Below are 12,056 nucleotides of genomic sequence, written 5' to 3'. Positions count from 1 at the left end.
CATATTTGGGGATCATCTTCAATTCTTCTTAATCTGCTTCTCTATCCAATTAGCCCCTTCACTATCCTGCTGATCCTCTGCAATAAGAACTGTGGTAGGCAAAACAATGGTCCCCGACAAAAAATGTCCATTCTCTCATCACCAGAACGTGTGAATATGTTACTTTACATGGCAAAGGGGACTTCGTCAATGTGGTTAAAGACTTTGAGATGGGGAAATTATCCAGATGGGGCCAATCTTATACAAATTCTTTAAAAGCAGTGAGTCTTTCCCAGCTGTGGCCAGAGAGAAGCAATGTGAAGACTGGACTTGCTTCTGCTGGTTTTGAAGGGGGACAGAGGGGGCTGCTAGAAGCTGAAAAAAGGAAAAAAGACCCTCTTCTAGAGCCTCCAGAAAGGGATGGAGCCCTGATGATACCTTGGTTTTAGCCTATTGAGATCTGCGTTGATTTCTGACCTCAGAACTTTAAGGTAATAAAACCTGTTGTTTTGTTGTTTTAGGTCACTAAATTTGTGATAATTCAATTATGACAGCAATAGAAAAATAATACAGGTAATTTCAAAATTAATTTCCTTTGAAAATATAAACCTAGAACTGAATAGTATACTCCAAATGATTTCTGATGAAGAAAAAATAATTGTGGAACTACTAAATTCCTTAATCTGATGCTATAATTTTATAAATTATAAATGCAACTTAAGATTTAAAATTGTTTTAAAGATTTTATTTATTTATTCATGAGACACAGAGAAGGAGAGGCAGAGACATAGACAGAGGGAGAAGCAGACTCCATGCAGGGAACCTGATGTGGGACTCCATCCAGAGACTCCAGGATCACGCCCTGAGCTGAAGGCAAGCACTTAACCACTGAACCATCCAGGCGTCCTTAAGATTTAAATTTTAACATATTCTTAAGTCGGTGGACTTTTTGTCATACAAACTACATCAAACCAGCTACCTGACTAACTCTACCCTCATTCTTTCTTTCAGCTAATTTTGGAAACGAAATGCAGAGCTTTATATTCAACACAACTAAAAAATTTCACCTTATTGGGTTAGCCCATCCTTCCAAACTATTAAGATACGTTGAATCATGCCTCTGTACTGTCATAGGAATAATCCTTTTTAAGCCTAACTGCATTTACTTAATTCCCATGTATTCATCAAATTATTAGTAAATAAATATTGAGCAGTCAAGATCAAGAACAGAGTTCTGATATGGAGAACAGAGTTCTGTTACTAGAGCCTTTCAATTTCACATTGATCAATAAATCAAAACTTTTTGGTTATACAAGTTCAATCAGCTACAAAACAACCTATTCTCATACAGCTTACTTTTTCTAAAAAAAAAAATTTCTCTAACCTGTCAAGAGAATGAAACAATTTAATAGATAAAGACATGTCCACAGCATACTAGAACTCTATTGGAAATGGAGATGTAGTAAGTTTGATAGGAGCACTTTTTTTTTTTTTTTTTTTTGTAGTTAGGTGCTGTCTCTAAATGATTAACATTTCTTTTTTTTTTTTTCAGAGTTTATAAACTATTAGTTAATTATTCTTTCTAGAAGTCTACCTGAAGTTAAAAGAAAGTTTATTCAACTGAGTGAAGTGACAACTTCTGTCTCAGGAGATGTAAGTGGATGCAGGGAGAAGGGGGACACTATGAAAAAAGGCATGGTGGAAGGAATGAGCACCATGTGCCCTTGGGAGAGTATAAAAACCAGACTGGTCAGAGCGATAGTGGTTGTTGGAAAGTAGTATGAACTGGAGTTGAGACATATGATGTAAAAAGTCTTGAAAAGAGGACTAGGATTTCACCTTAATATCAGAAAATAGAAAGAACTAAAAGATTTTAAGGGAAAAAAACCTAAATGAATGCTTTAATGACCTAATTGAAAAATGGGCAAAGTATATGGATAGTTCACAAAAGAAAGTGTAAATGGCTCTTAAATATGTGTAAAGACACTCCACCTCATTTGTTATAAGAGAAATGCAAATTTAAAGTACACTGACATAATTTTTAGCTATATCTTAACCCATCATATTGACAAAATTCAGTCTCATAAGACAACACTGGTGAGCCTACAGGGAAATAATGGAAGATAAAATGGTGGAAACTCTCTAAAATGCAAACTGGCAATCAAATTATAAATGCATATACTCCTTCACCCAGCAATAACTAAAAATCAAATTATAAATGCATATACTCCTTCACCCAGCAATAACACCCAGCATGTGTAAAATGACATCTATTCATGGATATTCAATATAGCATTATTTACAAAAGTAAAAGATGTCAATCAGTAGGAAACTGGCAAATCAAATAACAGAACAGATACCAACAGCATACTGAAATTTTAAAAATAGGCAACTTTGTGTTACTGAGGAAAAAGTGATGAAATTATACCAAGTTAAATATAAAGAGCAGTATGTTTAGAATGTAGTATATTTGTGTATGTTTGGAAGTGTGTGTGTGTACTCAGAGAATCTCTTAGGAAGAATATCCAAGAAACCAGAAACAATGGGTTGTCTTTAGGGAAGAGACGAGATAGTTACATTTCAGAGGTAGGAAGGAAACTTCTATATCCTTTTTGTCCTTTGTAAATTCTTACCAAAGTTGGTATTACCTATTTAAAAAATTGATAGATATGCTAAATAGCAATGCTGCATCCTGAAATAGAAATAATACAGTAGTAAAAAATCTGGAAAACTAAGTCTGGATTTTAGTTAATAGTGATGCAACAATGTTACTTTCTTAATTTTGACAAATGAGCCACAGTTATAAAAAATATTAACACCAGAAGAAACTGGGTGAAGGTACTATTCTTACAGCTTTTTATGAACGTAAAATTATCTCAAATAAAAAAATTATTAAAACAAGAAATAGGGGATCCCTGGGTGGCTCAGCGTTTTGGTGCCTGCCTTTGGCCCGGGCGTGATCCTGGAGTCCCGGGATCAAGTCCCACGTCGGGCTCCCTGCATGGAGCCTGCTTCTGCCTGTGCCTGTGTCTCTGCTTCTCTATGTCTCTCATGAATAAATAAATAAAATCTTATTAAAAAATAAAAATAAAATGAAATAAACTGGGGCGCTTGGATGGTTCACTCGGTTAAGCATCTGTCCTTGGCTCAGGTCATGATCCCCTGATGGGGCTCCCTGCTCAGCGGGGAGTCTGCATCTGTCTCCTTCTGCCCCTCCCACCCCCTCTGCTCATCTCACTTGCTCTGTCTCTCTCAAATAAATAAATTATTTATTTAAAAAAATGTTTTAAGTTGTTAGGGTAGCTGCAGTGGCAATGGTTTGTAGAGAGGAGATTAGAACCAAAGATGCTAGATGGGAACCTGTGGGAGCAATCTTGGCATGAGGTGCATTAGGGTAAAAGTCATGAAAATATAATGAAATGAACTAATGCAGATATGAGATACATTTCAAAAGAAAAAAATGAACAAAATATTTGCAATAGCAGAGAGCAGAGATAAGATCAGCAATACCAGCAGCAAAAGATGAAAATGAGAGGAGGCATGAGATTCAGTTCATCATTCAATAAGTATTTGCTGGTACCATCCATGCTAGGCTCTGTGCAAGGCCCTGGGAATGTGAGTGAATTTATAAATGCCAAGAATGAAGTGACCCTAAAATGTCTAAGTTCAATTGTTCCAAAAGGCATCTGGATATTACAGGGTGAGTGTTCCAGTGAGAGGACAGAAGATAGCTAAGAAAGGTGACAGGGACGGAGGAAGGAGAAGTTAAAACTGAGCTGTGGGGAAGAGAGGAGTAGCAAAGAAGACAGGGTAGGAATGGTCAAAGGGTATTGAAAATAAGCAGGTTAGGGCAATTTCCTGGAAACAAATGAAAGAAAGACCAAAGAAGGTTTCCATTAAATGCACTGTTCAAGACAGGAGGATCTACAAAAGTCCACAAGACAGATAAAGAGAGAAATCCTTGATGGCAAAGGAGGTCTCTCTGAACTTTTTCACTTTCAGTAAAGCCTAAATGGAACCCGGATTACAGAAGTCAAAATTTTTTACAAGAAGACACTTCCAATTTAAAGGTCTTTAGGAAATGGGATTACATTTACTATCCTGCTTCTCAAACTGAGGTATTTGAAACCACAGGGTAGATGTGTAGGCAACATCAGTTTTATTTGGAGGAAAATTTATTGAAACAGAAGAATGCAAAATTTGCATGAGCTCTGAAGACAAATCCTGAAATTTCAAGCATAGAATGTCTTTATAGGAGGTCACCTCCCTGCTTCTAGGGCTACAAATTCATTCTCCACTTCTTTAAAGGGAATTTGGGTAGAGATCTGAGCACTGCTATAATGGCCAGCTATATTGAAATGTATCCTTGCTATTGAAATTCAGGATGCCTATAATTTAAAAAAAAAAAACTTTATGAACTATGGCCTCACATGGCAAATTACAATAAGTATTTCACATCCCAAGAAGAAAAATAATGAACAAAATCTTGAGTTTATCATATTTATCACTGTTTGCTATTGCTATTTTGTAACCATATATTAATCCTTTATGTCTGTAGCTAGAGCTTAGCTACATGCTTAGACAGAAGTCACTGTGCTAATTATACTCAAATGCCTATCAGTACTACTTGAGAATGTTGAATACATGATATACTAAGTACCAACCAATACCACATGCATGCATACATATGTACATATCTATATAATTTATATATGTATATATTGTGGTGTACACACACATACTATAAACATAGGTTATTGGTAATACAAGAATTGGTGACTGCTAATTTATATAAAAACAACTAAAATCCTGCCTATGTGTAGTACACAGTATTCCAGTAAAAGGGGAGTGCAGTTTTCATATGTAATTCATGCCAAGTAAATTGTAACTCTGCCAAGTAAATTATAATGTTACTTTGGCATGAGGTCATCATAAACCAGGCTAAGCATGAATTTGAAAGCTTTCCTCCGATTTTTTCCAATTAATTTTAAACATCCCCAGTCTACAGGCCACAAGGCAATACCTCCCACCAAGTAAAATTTTTTTTTTATATCTTTTGTGTGAAAAAGCCATTAGAGCAGTAATAGTGTAGTAAAATACAGGAGTTTCTTGAAAATGTTATGGAAAAACTATGTAGGGATTTTTATAAAATCAATTCTCTAGTCTAATGTCATCTGAATGGAGAAGTTATCATTGTTTATTATCCAAATCAATTCTGATATTTAGACATTCTTACTGTTTAAAAGAAAATCAATTTTAAGAATGATTTAAAAACCCCAGCTTATTTTATAAGTGTTTGGTTTTTAAACTAAAAGTTATGTAGCAAATAGCTCTCATATTCCATCTTGTATACAATGTCTGAAACTACTTCTCAAGGCTAAGAAATAAAAAGCTAATGCAACACTAAACCTGGAAGAAAGAATTACAGCTCTCACAAGTATATTAGTTCAGACGGTTGGCTTTCATGAGTAACAACAACTCTGGGGGCATGTTATCACTTCTTTTTTTTTTTTTTTTTTTTTTATTTGTGATAGTCACAGAGAGAGAGAGAGAATGAGGCAGAGACACAGGCAGAGGGAGAAACAGGCTCTATGCCGGGAGCTGACTCAGGACTCGATCCCGGGACTCCAGGATCGCGCCCTGGGCCAAAGGCAGGCGCCAAACCGCTGCGCCACCCAGGGATCCCCATGTTATCACTTCTTAACATCATCCATGGCCTATAACTCTCTGCTGTCACACTGTAAAGGAATCTTGACATTATCACATTTTGAGAAAGCAAATCTGAATTGACATTCTAAGGAATAATAAGTTATTTTCTTCTCCTATTTGACCTTTATAATTATGAGATTGACAGAATTCCCAATGTTTCTCTTTTCATCTCAAATATATATTCATGGAATGTGAATTCATACAAGCACTTTGAATGTTAGGTAAATGGAATTATTAATTCCACTATGCAATTTGGTATTACCTAGAAGAGTTGAAGCAACTCAACTCCCTAGCAGAGCTTCTCAATTGCTGTGCCCTGGTATGCAACGAACACGTTACATGTGTGCCCAGATATGGATCTCCTCAGCTCTCCAGCCAACTAGAGGCCCTCAGGCCAGAGACATAGCTTCATTCTTTTAATGCAGTCTAGGGAACAAATATTTCCATCATTGTCTATGTGTGCCATGACAGGCAAAAGGTTGTGAAACATTAATAGAGAAGTTCTTCTGCCACATGTGTAGCAGATATAGATGCAGAAATATATGTATACACAGAAGCAATGTTTGTAGTACCTAAAAACTGGACCATCTCAAATGTCTATTAATCACTTCATCTGCCAATAAGTTCTGGAATACTTATACCATGCAATATCCTACAACAGTGAAAACTAGTGAGCAATAGCTATATGCGTTGACATAGATAAATCTAAGACTCTAATGCTGATTTTCAGAAGACAGGAAGGCCCAGAAAAACACATACAACATGATTCCATTTTAATGAAGTTCAAAACACAGAAAACTAATCAATATACTGTCTGGGGCATATAGTATGTGATTAAAAAAAAACACTGAAAAAAATTCAGAACTTTAGTTAACTCTGAGGGAGCAAGAGAAGACAGGGGTATATAGAAGATATTAGAGGGAAAGATAATAATGCTTTTTAAAAACTGAGCTACAGGAAAACACGTTTCCCATAGTTATTCCATAAGTCTTACATACATTTTATGGACATTTGTATCTACTCAATCTTTAGTAAGCATCTTTTATAAAAGCTCTACTTTGTCCAAAAATAGTGAATGCATCTGTCATCACTGCAACATTATGAGGTACATGGAATCGTCCAGACAGAAAGCATGAAATTATACAGAATGTTGGTCAGACACTGAACCTTTCACAAAGGCCGTACAGACTCCACATGTGTGTGCAACAATACAATATTTGAAAGCTATACAATAATTAAAATTAAAACTAAATTTAATATGCTATGATTTTATGAAGTGCCATATGTGCAAATTTTAACATTAACTAAAATATGGATTTAAAGAATCAGGACTGAATAAACGGTCAGCCTATGAATGAATAACTGCTCTTGCAATTTTCTAAACAGTCAACGTTTCATTGTGTATTTAGACCACACAAAAGACATTTACAGAATGACAATACTTTAATTCATCATGTATATCCAGCAATGTTTGCTTAGTCAAATGCCTGTCTGTTTGTCAATGTCATTTAAGGGCAGGTTTATAGAGCTTTAAGAGCAAGAACTGGGTCTGTTTCAACTGATATGACTACCAAGGAAAGCACAATGAAAACATTTTAAGAATTCCTGCTTGTCTTCTGTCTCCTTGTATTTTAAGGGCTAAGCAGTAAGAAAGCTATTTTTCTAAGCATTGGATATTTTGAAAAATGCAGAAGAGATAATAGATCGCAAAGATATAAACTTAACCTCCAAATTAATTAAATCTATTATTTTTGGTTTGAAATATAAAAGAAATCCAGGTTGAGCTCTCCCCTTAAAAAAAAAAAAAAAAAAAAAAACAAAAAAAAAAAAACCACCTAACAGTAGATAAGTTAATGTTTACTCAAAGGCAATTTTTTTTTTTTTTTTTTTTTAAAGTTCCAATGGGTGAATGACCTTGCTGGAATTCCCCGTCAGTTCCAGAGTATCTATCTGGAAGTTTCAAATAGAAACCGCTTTCACATGATACACTAGAAAGGTATGCCAAGTGGTATCTGTCTCTCCACCTTGAACCTGGATGTTATATAACAGATGAAGCAATAAACTTCACATAAGATGAAAGGCTTCTTTTCCCTGTTAGGCCATTTACGATCATTTAGACATATTTGGCATTATATATTCATAGGGTCAATTATACACAGAAAACCTTCATATATTTATGCAACTCAAGAAATTTGCCGTTGATACAGCTTCAAGCTATCAAAGACAGGCCAATTTTTAAGCATATCAAACACTGGGTCAAGTGAGAATCTGAGCCCAGAATTAACTCCGATGACTCTTAAACACTGGTTATACAAATAGCATAACTACCTTAAAATCTAGATAGTATAAGGCATTTTTATTTTTGCTTTATTTTGGAATTTCTAAAATACCTATTTTCACTGGATTTATTGTGAAAGGCTTGGAGGAAACTGTCTTTTCTAGTGTGTGGCAATTACAAAACTAACTTGAAGCTATCAAAAACTAATAGTCATAAGCAATGGTGGGGATGATTTAGGACAGAAACAAAAGATTTCACCAACAAAAAAATTTCCCCACACCCCTCAGTTTTCCTCACTTTCAGAAGATGAAAATACTATTATGTTGCATGGGATTTCAGCCCAGTCACCTACCCTGTTCTCAAAAAGCTGGTTCAGGACAAATAAAACTTAAACATTTTACAATGTGAGTTTGTAAAGAATTTATCAGTTTCTTAGAAGTTGAAATGAAGGGTAGAGTGAATGGGGAAAGATTATCTCGGTAAATTCAGCAGAGGAAACACTGCATGTGAACATTGTCCCTAGACTATCTCAATACCATTATATCATAGTGCCTGGAATCATCTCAATATTACTAGTTTTTTTTTTTATTTTTTATTTATTTATGATAGTCACACACAGAGAGAGGCAGAGACACAGGCAGAGGGAGAAGCAGGCTCCATGCACCGGGAGCCCGACGTGGGACTTGATCCCGGGTCTCCAGGATCGTGCCCTGGGCCAAAGGCAGGCGCCAAACCGCTGCGCCTATTACTACTAGTTTTTAAAAGAATTTATTTAAATTTAATTTTATTTATTGCATCTCTTAGAAAGGGGCACTCATTTGCATTCATTCCACACACACTTATTAAGCACTTACTATGTGCTTGAGAATGAGTGCTCGAAGAACTACCAATCTAGTTAGGCAGAAATTTAATCACTACAATGCAAGGTAGTAATTCAAGGATAGAGATGCACAGGATGCTAAGGGCAAGTAAACTGTAGTAGATAAAGGATGGTCTTGATCTCTTAGGAATTGTTGTATTCCACTGAACCCTCTGAGAAACATTATTTTATGTCAATATATCTTACCCCCTAACCCAGGGACCCAGGCCCCAAATAGCGGCAATACCATAGCAGCATTCCCTGTCACAGTGATTAACAAACTCAGTAAGGTAATTCCTGTGTGGTTCGAATCCAGAGTATGTGTGGAGAAAGGAGCCAGTCTCTGGAGCTTCCTAAGAGTCTACACAGCTTTCCTATTCTATTCCACAGGTAACTTGACAATAAGTCACCCCTTTCCCACCACTATCTCATGTCTTTCACGATCCTGTCTGATATTTTCCAAAATCTAAAACTTTCAAACAGGGTACAGCTTCTGTACCCTTCCAAGTTTACATCTCTTCCATAATACTTTACTATTCTGAATCTAGTGTTTATTATCCCCCCAAGAGTATGATTTTTCATCTTTATGATGATGTATAAGATGCTTTAGAAACCTTTTTTTTTTTTTTACAGAGAGTGCATGCGTACATGGGCTGTGTGAGTGAAGGAGAGCAGTGGGAGAGAGAGAATCCTAAGCAGGCTCCATGCTCAGTGCGGAGTCTCCTCCAGACTTGATCTTGTGACCCTGAGATCATGACCTCACTGGAAATCAGGAGTCAGACACTTAACCAATTGAGCCACCAGGAGCCCTGAAAATTTTTTTATTTAACTTTTTTTGTTTAAGATTTTATTTAGTTAACAGAGAAAGAACAAGAGCCAGAGAGCACAAGCAGGAGAAAAGCAGAGGGAGAAGGAGAAGCAGGCTCCCCACTGAACCAGAGTCCCATGTGGGGCCTAATCCCAAGACCCCAGGATCATAACCTGAGCCCAAGGCAGACACTTGACTGAGACACCCAGACACCCCTATTTAACATTTTTTTGAGATCATTGAAGCAAGAAGCTCATTGGTGAATTTATGCCAATGAATGAATAGTCCAACAAAGTTCATTTACTCATTTTCCTCTTAATAGATAGGCCATTCCTTTTTTCCTTTTTCTTTTAAAATAGTGATGTGATGAATATTTGAATAGATTACTGTAGCAAATATAAAGAGCCACCACATTTCTAAAAAATGTGTCTGAATCTTCTCCTTCCCCCTTTTTATAGTTTGTATATCTCTACTGAAGTTCTTCAACTGTTCATGTAAATATCCCACCTTTTCCACTAGATCATTCAACGTATTAATCATAATTAAAGTTCCTGTCTGAGAGTTCCAACATCAATCATCTCTGGGTCTGGGTTGCTTTATAACTTGAAAATGGGTGGGGTTTTTTTCATGTATTTTAAAATTTTAGATTGAATGCCACACATTGCCTATAAAATAACCATACAAACTGGAAAAGAATAAAACTCTTGGAAATGCGCATGCCCATTCTTCTGTCCTGCAATCGGGTAAACTGAAATTCCAAAGAAAAATAATCTAGTCAGTAGTTGAGCTGGTTTTTTCTGTTGCTATAGTTACCTTCTGGGCATCTTCCTCCAGCGGTGAGCGACTGCTACTTTGTGCTTAGTGTGGAACCTAGGATACTCGGGTTGTTTTACTCAGTGTTCCTGCTCTACACTCAGCTTTCAGTAGTCACTGCATGTCTATGCCACAGAAGGGGTTCTTTCTGTGCATCCTTGCCCCTCCCGAAGAGGCAGACTGCCATTGTTTGTTACTCAGTGTTAAAGAGTCTTGGTTCTCTTGGTCCAGCCTCAATCTTAGGCAGGCCCTATCCCTTATGCTTTGGTATGGGGCTTTCTACACCCGTTCCTCAACTCCCCACGGCAGTGAAACGCTGCCTTGTATCTACAGGGGAACACTTCAAAAAACCCTCCTGTACTCCAGATCTCACACTAACCACAAGGTAGCAGCAGCTACTGGTGGAGAGTTTCCTACACCCAGCACAGAAAGCTTTTGCTTCTACCTTACTCTCAGAAGCAATGAATCTTTGCCTGGACCCTGAAAAAGGAAGTTTCCTATCCCTTCCTCAGTGACTTAAGATTTTTGCTTCATATAAGAAAAAGATTGGTAAAGTGGGCAGAGTATGTATGTATGTATGTATGTATTTATAGGAAAAGGGAGAGGAGTCTTAAGCAGACTCCATGCTGAGTGCAGAGCCCCATGTGGGGCTCAATATCACAACCCTGAGATCACAACCCGAGCCAAAACCAAGAGTCAGACACCCAACCAACAGCAGCACCCAGGTACTCCAGGCAGGGTTTTTAAACTATGTGTCCTAAAGGGTGGCTCTCTCTTAATCTCCTATCTTGCCCTCAAATCTTTTAAGAGCAACAACAGAGGCTGTTGTAGGTGCAACTGTGTTCCCTTCAAAAGGTAACTTGAAGTCCTAATCCCTGGTATCTGTGAATGTGACTTTATTTGGAAATAGCCTCTTTGCAGGTACAATCAAGTTAAGATGTGGTCATACTGGAATAGGGTGGGCCCTAATCCAACAAGACTAGAATCCTCATAAGAGAATACATGGTGGTATAGGAAGCCCCAGACCTCATTTTCCCACAAAGGGTCAGCAAGATGGCTGAATAGGAAGCCCCAGATCTAGCTTCCCCAGAGGGACATTAACTTAATATATGGTCTAAAAAGCCTGTATGTGGCCTTCAAAAACCAGTTAAGAAGCTGTAGTATTTAAGGCAAGCTCAAAGCCAAGAACGAGCACATCAAATGGGTAGGATTTCATTGCACCCGTTATAGACCTTCCCCTAAGCTGGCACACTTCAGATCAGGAGTAAACAACCAACTCACAGCTTCTCCATCAGGGTGAGAAGAGCAGAATGTTTGTTTAACGTTCCAGATGTTAGGGGTGGGAAGGAGGGGAGCACTGCCCGAGAGACGATTTCTGTCTCAGACTTGGCGTGCTGAGGAACCTTGGCATACTTTGGGTGCCTGGGGGCCGCTGAGAACCCGAGACTGAGCACAGTAGCGAGCTGCTCCACCAGAAAACCTGCAGTATCAGTGATGAACACCAGAGGGAGCAACTGATGACCAACTTCTATAAAAGCTACTGGAGAACTCTTAATTGAGAAGGCTTAGACATAAGCCCAGAGAAAAGGCACATCTGCGCTAGGTTTGAG

General features: G+C 37.5%; 1 protein-coding gene across 8 annotated transcripts in view; it reads right to left on the bottom strand.

Annotated features, from left to right (window-relative positions):
- Positions 1-12,056, bottom strand: part of MAP3K13 (mitogen-activated protein kinase kinase kinase 13) — a 430,364-nt gene that overhangs the window by 399,656 nt on the left and 18,652 nt on the right. The gene's annotated exons all lie outside the window — the stretch shown is intronic.

The sequence above is a fragment of the Canis lupus genome, chromosome 34, assembly GCF_003254725.2.
Source record: "Canis lupus dingo isolate Sandy chromosome 34, ASM325472v2, whole genome shotgun sequence".
NCBI lineage: Eukaryota > Metazoa > Chordata > Mammalia > Carnivora > Canidae > Canis > Canis lupus.
This window is presented reverse-complemented; position numbering and strand designations above follow the sequence as displayed.